The sequence below is a fragment of the Ixodes scapularis genome, unplaced genomic scaffold (assembly GCF_016920785.2).
Source record: "Ixodes scapularis isolate PalLabHiFi unplaced genomic scaffold, ASM1692078v2 PGA_scaffold13__105_contigs__length_92229423, whole genome shotgun sequence".
NCBI classification, from domain to species: Eukaryota; Metazoa; Arthropoda; class Arachnida; order Ixodida; family Ixodidae; genus Ixodes; species Ixodes scapularis.
In genome coordinates this window covers 23,359,796-23,370,511 of record NW_024609839.1, presented here as the reverse complement: position 1 = coordinate 23,370,511, position 10,716 = coordinate 23,359,796, and positions in this window count along the sequence as shown.

The window sequence follows — 10,716 nt, the reverse complement described above, 5'->3', positions numbered from 1 at the left end:
ATGTTCTAAGTCAAAGTTCATTTTCTAATGTCAATGGAAAGAACACGCCTGCATGTGAAGGAGGAATTCAAAAGATGATATTGTAAAGAGAGAAAATGCGGAACAGGCGCGCATATTATATCCGTAAACTGCAATCTTCGTTGTTTTATATTGTTTTTAACAGAAAACATGATTCAGGGTTAGATTTTCTGAAAAGGTGTAAGGCTCAAGCATGAAAAAAATCGCTTTACCAAAACCAAGGCAGAATAAAGGACGCATAGCTCATCGCACGGAATGCATAAATATTCGAAACATGTAAAGGGCGTAATTGGATATAACACTTTATACGTGACTATAGAAATGTTTTATTTCGGTATTCTTCTGTTTCATCAGTTGCTTTTCCCTAAAAATGTTTTATGTGTTTTTTTTTGCTGCTTTATATATCAATGTTTTCCAGCATGTAACCCACTTTTTTGTTCGTTCCTTTATATAATGCTTCTTCAGCAGTTACTCCCACCTTGTGTAATGCCAGCAATGGCCTTCAAGGTTTTAATAAATGATGATGATCAGTACTACAAAGACACCATCGAAACCAGAGAGATCCACCACGGAGCTCAGTGGGCGTCGAACCCAGACATTGGGATTCCCAGTACAACATCTTTCCTTTAAGACACAAGTATTTTATATTTTTTATTGCTGAGCCACAAGCAGGAGATGCGCGAGAGTGCAAGCAACTATATTAATTATGACTGACCACCGACGGTCGTCTGCAGTTTCATGCGACGGTCCGCAGCGAGTGATACTTGATCCTGCACACTTAGTTTACGGGTGAGCATCGGAGGCGAGTTATACTTAGCAGACTTATCCCGTAGTAGACCGTCGGCGACGAGCCATAGCTATTTTAGTCCAGCGTTATTAGTCCGCAGGCTAGAGGCGCTGGCCCGTTATATTTAGTCCAGAGTACTCAGCCCACTGGTGACCGTCGGCGGTAAATCATATTTGGGAGTGACTCATACTAAATCTAAGGTACTTAGTCCGCAGACGATCGTCGGAGGCGACTTATGTAGGGTGTCCAAAGTCACCAGGCTCGATCTAAAATGGACCGTAAAAATCGACGCCTTCAGGAAGCAATCTACGCCTCTCGTAAAAAAATGTACTTCACAGGCCGGTTTTTTTTATATAAAACTACAAAGCGTAGATCCCTTTCTTTGAAAATAGGACCAAAAAAAGTGAAAGCTGCTTACAACTCCCTGTAACGCCGAATTAGAGCGCAGCTCTTGAGGAGGAGGAGGGAAGGGCACTGGGGGGGGTTAAACTAACCAGGGGGTCAGGTGACCCCCAATGCCGATGATGTCATCACTGACGTCACTGATGACGTCATCAGTGACGATGACGATGCGGGTACCGATGACGTCATTAGTGACGTCACTGATGACTTCACCCGTGATGATGACGAGGACGATGCGAATGTCGGTGACGTCATCAGTGACGTCGCTGATGACGTCATCAGTGATAATGACGATGCGGATGTCGGTAACGTGATCAGTGATGATGACGATGTGGATGCCGGTGACGTCATCAGTGATGATGACGATGACGATGCGGATGCCGGTGACGTCATCAGTGACGAGGACGATGACGATGTGGATGCCGGTGACGACATCAGTGACATCACTGATGACGTCATCAGTGATGATGACGATGACGATGTGGATGCCGGTGACGTCATCAGTGATGATGACGATGACGATGTGGATGCCGGTGACGTCATCAGTGACGATGACGTTATCAGTGATGATGACGATGACGATGTGGATGCCGGTGACGTCATCAGTGACGATGACGTCATTGGGGGGTCACGCGACATCGGCGGGGGTCACGTGACCTCAGGGGAGTCACGTGACTTCGGGGGGTCACGTGACCTTGGGGGGGTCACGTGCCCCCCACGAGGTCACGTGACTCCGGTTGGGGGCTCGCGCGGTGCATTATGGGACATTTCCCATGATGCACCGGGGTCACGTGACCTCGGGGGTCACGTGCCCCCCCACGAGGTCACGTGACCCCGGTGGGGGGCTCGCGCGGTGCATTATGGGACATTTCCCGTGATGCACCGCGCGGTTACGCCGACGCCGACGCCGCTCAAGCCGGAAACGGGCCCCTAAGAGCTGCGCTCTAAAAGTGAAAGCCATTTACAACTCCCTGTAACACCGAATTAGAGCACAGCTCTTGAGGAGGAGGAGGGAAGGGTACTGCGGGTGAAGTGACCTGGGGGGGGGATCACGTGACCTTGGGGGTCACGTGACCTTGGGGGTCACGTGACGATGCCGATGATGTCATCAGTGACGTCACTGATGACGTCATCCGTGATGATGACGATGCGGATGCCGGTGACGTAATCAGTGACGTCACTGATGACGTCTTCAGTGATGGTGACAATGACGATGCGGATGCTGGTGAGGTCATCAGTGACGTCACTGATGACGTCATCAGTGACGATGACGATGCGGACTCCGATAACGTCATCAGCGATGATGACGATGACGATGCGGATGTCGGTGACGTAATCAGTGACGTCACTGATGACGTAATCCGTGATGATGACGATGACGATGCGGATGCCGGTGACGTCATCAGTGACGTAACTGATGACGTCATTAGTGATGATGACGATGACGATGCGGATGCCGGTGAGGTCATCAGTGACGTCACTGATGACGTCATCAGTGATGATGACGATCACGATGTGGATGCCGCTGACGTCATCAGTGATGATGACGATGACGATGCGGATGCCGGTGAGGTCATCAGTGACGTCACTGATGACATCAGTGATGATGACGATGACGATGTGGATGCCGGTGACGTCATCAGTGACGATGACGTCATCGGGGAGGTCACGTGACCACGGCGAGGGGGTCACGTGACCCTGGGGGTGGTCGCGTGACCTCGGGGGGGGGGTCACGTGACTTGGGGGGTCACGTGACCTCGGGAGGCCACGTGACTTTGGGTGTCACGTGACCTTGGGGGTCACGTGACCCAAGGTCACACGACCCCCAAGGTCATCCCAAGGTCACGTGGCCCCCAGAGGTCACGTGCCCCTAGGGGAGGGGTCACGGTCACCTGACCTCTGGGGCCACGTGACCTTGGGATGACCTTGGGGGTCGCGTGACCTTGGGGTGACCTCGGTTACGCCGACGCCGACGGCGACGCCAACGGCGACGCCGACGGCGACGGCGACGCCGCTCAAGCCGGGAACGGGCCCCTAAGAGCTGCGCTCTAAAATCCTGCCAGGGTCAACGGCGGTCGACGACGCAGAAGTACGGGTTGATTGGCGGGGCGCGTTTGGCGCACGTATTAATAGACGGCGTCGGGAGCGGCGTCGGAAGGTTTACCATTTTCTTAAACCGCCTGAGACTGGGTGGAGAACTAGAAGAACCAAAATTGCAAGGCTGAGGTAGGTTAAGAAAAATAAAAATTAACCTACCGACTCTCGCATACAAAACAAAACGACGCGGCGGTGCCGACTCCCACATGCATGGGGTAACAAATAAATTGCCGTCTGCGGTGACGTTCCCGACGTTGCCGTAGCTCGCTCACCATGGCGTAGTGTCCTTGATGGAAGTGGTTGGTCGGGCCCTTGGGACTCGTCGCGGGACGAACGGGAACAGCTGGTCCCTGGTCGGTGAGCTTTCCGACCACCGCGCGGGTCCTGCGGATGAAGAGCGGGCAGTCCCTGACCGGATGTCGATCCCGACGAGCACGACGACGGCAGGTCGCTGGTTCGGCCCGTGGCCGGCTGGGTAGCGGGGTTGCCTGAAGACTCACGCGCAGCCGTGGTCCATGGACGCCGCTGAACCGCCGTAACCATGAGACAGCAGCTCGCGAACGGCGCGAAGCCCTGTGCTGGGTGGCTGGGGATCCTCTTCGTGGATGCGGGCCCATTGCGGGGTCGTACTGCGGGCGAATGACCACTTGGTCTCCGACCGGCGGCGACCGCTTGTGACGACGCTCGCACCGCGCTTTTTGGGTGACTTGTTGCGCACGTGAGCGTAGGTGTCAATAACGGGCGGCGGAGAAAAGCTCACCGGAGAAAAGCTCACCGGAGAAAAGCTCACCGGAGATAAGCTCACCGGAGAAAAGCTCACCGCAAAACCGGCAAATGCGGAGAAAAGCTCACCCATTTTTTTTTAACTCAGTGGATTCTGCGTCAAACCTTTCCATTTAACATAATTCGTATTCGTCACTTCATTAAACATATGTCCATATATTTGTAATACTCTTGAAGTTCATTGAGCATATTTACTAATTCATCAGAATTTAGTAGTCACCCATTCTGTATATTAATGAAGCCGCAAGTACAAAATCAGAACATCGTAATCCGGTGAAAAAGACAACAATTTATTGACAACTGGCAGTGTGCCGTCGGGAGTTCTGTCAAATGAAGAGGTTTGTTCTTTGCGAGCTAATATGAATAGCGGTGTGTGAACCGTTTCAGTTCCAAATATTGTGTAGTGCCTAATAGGTAAGTAGGCGTTTGTTGATGTAATCAATGTCGGCTACGCTGTTTGCTTTCCGTTAATTTCACTAACAAAACTTTAGTTGAGAGAACAGATTCGTCCTGTCGTGTTTGTTGTCTTCACTCAGTTGTCGTTGTTTGAGCGATTTTCATCATGTATGACGTTTACCAACTCGCCCTATTCGCTTCCTTACAGAACACTACTTCTTATATAGGTCACGAGTAACAACGGTGCCAGTGTGCAGCTCTGAAAGTCATGGGTAACTCGCCGTAGAAGGGCACTATCACACGAAGGAAACGCCTAGAAACACCAGCACGAACGGCTACAAAACGTGCATGTCCGGGAAGAAAGAAACTTCAACATTCTACTGACCGTTCTATCATGTTTTCAAAGGTTAACAAAAGCTTCAAAGAGGAATTCAGGTACCGCGTTGTTGCGCATGCACTTTCGAATGTTCGCCATTGACAGTTTTGCTTTTTGGGCTTTATGCAGACATTATTAAATTTTTGAACTTTTTCCTGTTCTTCAAGTTCATAAACTTTTGAGTTGGGCTTTCTTTGCCTACAGAGTAAGCCACAGAAAACACTCGCCCGCAATTATTAATTTGGGCGTAATATTATTCAATAAGCTTAACAAATAACACAAAAAAGGACATCTTCTCTTTATAAAGCTGACGAATTTTAATGATAATAGATTGGTATATATTACGCATGATCCAACAGCCTCCATATAAAAAGAAGAAAAAAAAATCGGTGAGCTTTTCTCCGCATCCGCTGGGTTTGCGGTGAGCTTTTCTCCGGTGAGCTTATCTCCGGTGAGCTTTTCTCCGGTGAGCTTTTCTCTGGGATTCGGCAATAACTGACCAATGCCCGTTACGCCTACCCTTTCCCTCGGACGGCGTAGCTCGGGGGATTCCCCTACGGGCTGATCCGGGAGCGAACGCTGAGGTGACCTTCTATGTTCTATCTAGGTCACTGCTTGCCAGCAAACAATGGGGTCTGGCACGCTCGCGAAGACAGGAGGTGCATTGTGCTTTGCACTTCCCTTAATGTGACTACTTACTGGGGCTGCCTCTACAAAAACTTCGGATATGAGCTTTTCCGAGTTCGTAGATTGTAGCGATGGTTGTTGTGGTTTGCGAGTTTTATGGCGCAATAGCTACGATGGCCATACTGTGCCGAACTAGGTAAACTAAAGTTAACTAGACACGATGTACCAAGAAAGTATTTCCGCTATAGTTTGTGTAAAATCGCTACATTTTCTAGAAAAGCTAAGAGACGGTTAATTGATATTAGAGACTGCTCCCCTAGGAACAGGGTAGGGTGAAAAGGGATACAGTACTTGAAAAGCTCAGGAAAGAAGAACTTGTGTTGGTCGCAGAAGACCAGGGAAAGTAAAATATGTAGAACGGACAAGGTGTCTCCACAGTGGTCGCACACTGGTGGTTCCTCACCAACAAGTAGGTATCGATGGGTGAGAAACGTGTAGCCGATCCTCAACCGGCACAAAAGAACGTCACGGAAACGGCTCCGGTTATAGGAGCGTTCCCAGGTACTGATGCTTGGCTTGACAATATGAAGTTTGTTGTTATCGGCCAAATCCCGCTCGGACTGCCACAGTTTTAGAAGTGAAAGCCGTATGGGGCCTTGTTAGATTTTGGTATGGTATGCGTGCGTGTGATGGTAAGTTACGCGACGAGGCGGCCAGGCGTCCAGCCTATCTGCAGCCTCGTTCAGGAGCGGATGCAGGAATTTCTTGAGGGGGGGGGGGGGGGGGGGTCAGGTGTTGGTGAGGGTACCATATGTGCACGAAACCCCTCCCCCTTTTCCTTGTTTCATGCCCTAAATTTTACACAAGCAGAAATCAAGAGGGGGGGGGGGGGGTTCAGCACATACGGATCCCCCTCTAAATCCGCCCCTGGCCTCGTTGCCTACAATGCCCACATGGCTCGGGATCCAACAAAACCTGATATCCTTCCCCTCTCCTAGGCCCAGTTGAACTTTAGCACGCACAAGTTGAGTCGGCTTGTTCTTGGTTGGATTAAGTGAACATGCTGCAGTAACAACGCTCTGAGAGTCCACAAAAAGAACTGGTTTCATCACTTTGCTCCGGGTATTATGGTCAAGTGCTGACAGCACGCCCTATAGCTCGGAAGTAAAAATGCTAGCAATATTATTTAGCCGTGTCACATGTGTAAACGAATTAGAATGAACAGCAGAGCCTACATACGTTGAGGACTTGGCTCAGTCAGTGTAAAATTGGTGATAATTCTTGTACTTTTTTGCAGTGCAAGAAATACCTGTTGTAAAATAGGTGGGGAGTAATTATGTTTATTAAATCTTGTGAAGTACCAATCACAAGCTATAGGCTTGATATCCCATGGGGCAATAAGACATGTACTTTCTATGAGGCAGACATTTTCACGAGGCAAGCCAAGGGAGAGACGAAGGTTCTCAAAACGAAGACTCAGGGGTCGAACAACAGTTGGCTTGTGGTCAAAGGTACGGCAAAATCGAGACTCTCGGATATAAGTGTGAGCTGGATAACTAGAATCCGACAGAAATTTGTATTCATAATGAAACAGCGCGAATTTTCGCAAGGACAGAGGAAGGAACTGGACAGGACCAGCGCTCGTCCTGTCCAGTTCCTTCCCCTGTCCTTGCAAAAATTCGCGCTGTTCCATTATGAATCCATACCAACTCGCCCAGTTATCCTGTTTACTCAGAGATTTGTAAACATAGACTAGACTAAGGAGCTGTCGCCTCTTCTCGAGTGAGATTTCCTTAGATTCAACATACAGCACCACTTGCTATACGCAACCCCAGATGGTGCACTGGATCAAGCATCTTCAGTGCAGATGGCCGAGCGGATGCATACACAATAGCACCATAATCAAGACGTGATCATACGAGAGAGGAATAGAGACACCTTTTATCGGAGCCCCAAGACTTGTGAGAAAGAGCTTTTAGGATATTTATAGTCTGCATACGCTTTTGCTTCAGCCACTTGAGGTGAGGTACAAAGCTAAGTTTACGTTCGAAAATAACTCCTAGGAACTTGTGCTCTGCTATTACTGCAATGCTATTTCCATTTAAACTGAGAATCGGATCTAACCGAAGCCCACGCCGCAGAGAAAAGGGACACAGATTGTTTTTTTCTGAAGAGAACTTAAAACAATTTTCATTTGCACATTTAGTCATTTTATTTATGGTTAGATGCAGCTGCCTTTCACAGCTAGACATATTACAAGATGCCACAGTAATCTGAATATCATCCACATAGAGGGAGTACGACATAGAAGAAGGTATGACCTGACAGAGAGAATTATTTTTCACGGCGAAGATAGTGACACTCAGGACTATGCCCTGAGGAACACCGTTTTCTTGAACATACGAATCAGATAATGTAGTGCCTAGCCGGACACGGAAAGTGCGTCCACACAGGAAGTTCTTTATGCAATGAAGCAATCGGCCACGTACTCCATACATAAATAGGTCACGCAGGATTCCATGTTTCCAAGTGCTATCATAAGCCTTTTCTAAGTCAAAAACGACAGATACACAATGCTGCTTATTCACGAATGCCTCGCGTACAATTGTCTCCAGCCGAGCTAAATGGTCGGTCATGGAGCGTCCAGGTCGACAGCCGCACTGATTCATGTCCAAAATATTGTGTTGTTCGAGGAAATAAACAAGCAGTTTATTAACTAACCTTTCAAAAGTTTTCCCCAAGCAACTCGTCAGTGCTATTGGCCTCTAACTGGCAGGAAAGGAAGGGTCTTTTCCAGGCTTCAGCAGTAAAATAACCTCTGCCTGCTTCCATTCGGAGGGGAAGTGTGAGTCTTTCCACAGACCATTGAAGTAAACGAGAAGGGCAGCGAGTGATTCCTTCGACAAGTGTCGGATCATCTCATAATGTATTCGGTCAGGACCAAGAGACGAGTTTTTCCGGACATTAAGTGCCATTTGGAGCTCGACTATTGTAAACGGTTGATTGTAGGGTGCAGAGGCTCCTCCTGCCAAGCTGACTTTTGTTCTTTCTGCATCTGTCTTAAACTTCAAAAACGCTGAATAGTAATGGGAGGAGTTGGAAATGGCTGCAAAATGTTCGCCCAGTACATTAGCCTGGTCGCGCAACGAATCCACAGAAGGAAAAAGAGGAACTGTAAAGCAGGGGTACTTGCCTTCGACTTTGTGAAGTCGTTCCCACGCTTCCTTCGCTGGGACGTAGCTGCTGATAGACGTCAGATAACCTTTCAGAGACTTCCTCTTTGCTGCTTCCTGGTTGAAGGAGCTTGAGCTCTATTTCCCTGAAACTCTAACAAATTAACAGTTGTTGGATATCTCTGAAATATACTCCAAGCCTTATCCTGTTTTTTCTTTGTGGCGGAACATTCTTTATTCCACCATGGCTTACATTTTTTTGCAATGTTACATGAAGTGTGAGGGATGGAGCGAAAGGCAGCATTTATGATCTGATCTGTAATGTATGTGGTGGCTTCATCATGTGTTAATGGCAAGAACATGCAAGGTTTGAGCTCCGAGTTTAGGCTAAAAAGAACTCAGTCTGCCTTTTCCAGTTTCCAACGTGGACTGCGTTTCATGAGGCTTGGAATAGATACCTGACTCTCCAAAACGACTGAAAAGTGGTCGCTCCCAAAGGGGTTATTTAAAACTTTCCAAGTAAACGTAGAAAATAGTGAGGGGGATGAAATTGAAAGGTCCATTGATGTGAATGAGTTGTGAGCAGCGCTAAAAAAGGTTGGCTCTCTCGTATTCATAAGGCATAGCCCAGAAGATAATAAATATCGCTCAATTACCACACAACGCGAGTCTTGACGGGCGCTACCCCACAGGGGGTAGTGAGCATTAAAATCTCCTAACAGTAAAAGTGGATGAGGAAGCTGTGTAACCAGCCGTCGAAGATCATGAAGATGCAGTGAAGTGTTAGGTGGAATATAAATAGAAACGACACTAATAAGGCGGTCCAAAAGAAGTCTTACAGCCGCAGCTTCAAGAGGCGTAGCCAGGAAAACGTGAGAGCAGGCGACTCCATCCTAGACAACCACAGCTACTTCACCAGATGAATTAGATGCAGGGCGATCTTTTCTAAAAACTTGATGGCGGCGCAATATTGACTTACGATGATCATTGAAGTGTGTCTCTTGTAAAGAGAGAGCAGTATGACGTAAATTGTCCTTAAAAAAATTAACATTGTCAATATCAAGTGAAAGACCGCGGCAGTTCCACTGCATAAAATGAAATTTAATCATGCCTCTAAAAAAAAATACAAAAAATTAAAACGTTAAACTTGTAACACTAGAAGGGAATACATAAAAACTTACAAATCTGCCGCTCATGGCAACAATAGATCAACATCATCATTTTGGGGGGATGACAGATTTTTTGTTCTTCTGCTTACTCTTAGGAGCCTGCCATTCCATGTCGTCTTGGTCAGACGCATGAATGGAGATTCCGTGCCCTCATCCATTGCCTCTACTTCTTGAGGCGAGGCCTTTGCTGCTGGTTTGGGCAGGCTCAGAGGATGGGGCGCCGAGCCCCGTCCACGACCAGCCCCAGCCGAATGGGCGGAGGAGGTGCTGGGCGGGGAATCGCCCAAGTGCACCCGTTCCCGCCCCTCATAGCCGATTCACACGACGGACTGATCCGGGGACGGATTGATCACGTGATGACATGTCCGCGGTTCATTCGTCTCCCAAGCGCATCCGCACGAGGGAGACGACGAGCAGACGCCAGCGAGGACGGACTGATCCTGCTCGACACCCCACAGTGCCGCGAAACTCCATCATCGCACCGTGGCACCGTTGTCCAAGAGAGAAATCGACGTTTGCTACCACGATTAAGAATCGTACGCCGCTGTTAGGCACAGATCAAGACAAAACACGGGGGCAGGCTTCGCACCAAGCGCCACTAACTTTACTAACCCAAAGCATGACAGTGACAGGCATGGTCCTGCTCGAGAAAGCTTCGGCGTAAACGCGACGAACTTCTGGGCTCGCGGAGGGGCGTTTGGAGATGCCTTCACGCACTCCGCGCTGTGCACAACACTCAAACACACCACATTCGCAAAGGAGGTCTTGCTCGGTGAAATCCCGATCGGACGTGCAAGAATTACCGCGACGTGCTAGACGAGTTTTGACGGGAGCTTCTTGACACATACCCGGAGGAGTACCGAAACCTGCGTCGCGTCAGCCAGACAA